This window comes from Cyprinodon variegatus, unplaced genomic scaffold (genome assembly GCF_000732505.1).
Source record: "Cyprinodon variegatus isolate N-32 unplaced genomic scaffold, C_variegatus-1.0 Scaffold375, whole genome shotgun sequence".
Lineage (NCBI taxonomy): Eukaryota > Metazoa > Chordata > Actinopteri > Cyprinodontiformes > Cyprinodontidae > Cyprinodon > Cyprinodon variegatus.
This window is the reverse complement of record NW_015150828.1, coordinates 463,539-464,757: the sequence shown is the minus strand read 5'-3', so window position 1 is coordinate 464,757 and position 1,219 is coordinate 463,539.

Genomic DNA, 1,219 nt, shown 5'->3' with positions numbered 1-1,219 from the left:
AATCAGAAAGTTTAGAGTCATCCAGGTTTTTATGAAGGGTATAAAGATTTATATTAAAAGTTCAGTAGATGATGCTGATGCAGAGGAGACAGAAACCGTCTCCCGACAGAAACCGACAGTTTTAGCATTTTATTTTAAGCAATTCTTACCTAACGAGTTTTGCAAAAGCCAAACCTGAGAAGCATCTCAGGATAAAAGGACTATTTCACTCAATATAACAAAAAGTTTTTTCAGTACAGGATTTACAAATATACCTTTAATGAGCAATCATAACTGGGAGCAGAGAGTAAAGCCCTCTTCCACATTAAGCTTACACGTTTGTTCAATCGCACACATAAAAAAAGTTTCATGCAGCAGTCCTCACTTGCACGTGCAGGACTCAACCATGCATCACCTCTTATTTTGAAAAATACTCTCCCTGTATCTGACTGTGTGGCCCATATGCTTTTTATAGATGAATGCATTTTGCTCAGTCATTCATCACAAATAGACTCGATCCCTATATCTGATGGACAGTGAAGGGGAGCTGTCTGTCAAAATTCAGTGCAACAGAGTTGGTGGAAATTTCCACACTTACTGGATTCTATTTGTGATGGAATGTAGGGCGCACAGATGAAGCCGTTTGTGTGAATGATGGGTAATGGGAACATCTAGTTGACATGCAAGGATCAATTTAAAAGGTACAACAATTTATATTGTATTCTTTAATGCATAATTTTTCATCTTCACAGAATTTTTGTTTAACTGGTTTCCCATATTTAGTTGTAAAACAAACAGTTTATGAAAAGATAGCATCCCTGTCCCAACATTAACTCCTGTCTGTCTGTCTGTCTGTCTAGAGAGAGAGATGATGAGTGTGTGTTTGTGTGTGCCTTCTAAACCACTGAGAGCTTTGAGACAATGACCCATGCATTTATAACAGCTAAAATGGTTTCTCTCATAGGGAACAAAGACGCCACGCTAATTAACAAGAAAATATGATCACAGCAGGGAGTGTTATGCTTTGGGCTCTTTTCAGATTAAGGATGTTACACACTAGAAATAACTGCAGCCTCTGCTTTATCACTGTTCACAGTGCAAGTCTGCCTAAGAAGTTGAGCCAGACAAAGCAAGATTGATTTATGCTACGACACACAACCAGAGAAGAACTGATCCATCAGACAGAAAAATAATGAATATTAGAAATGATGGATGGATGGATGGATGGATGGATGGATGG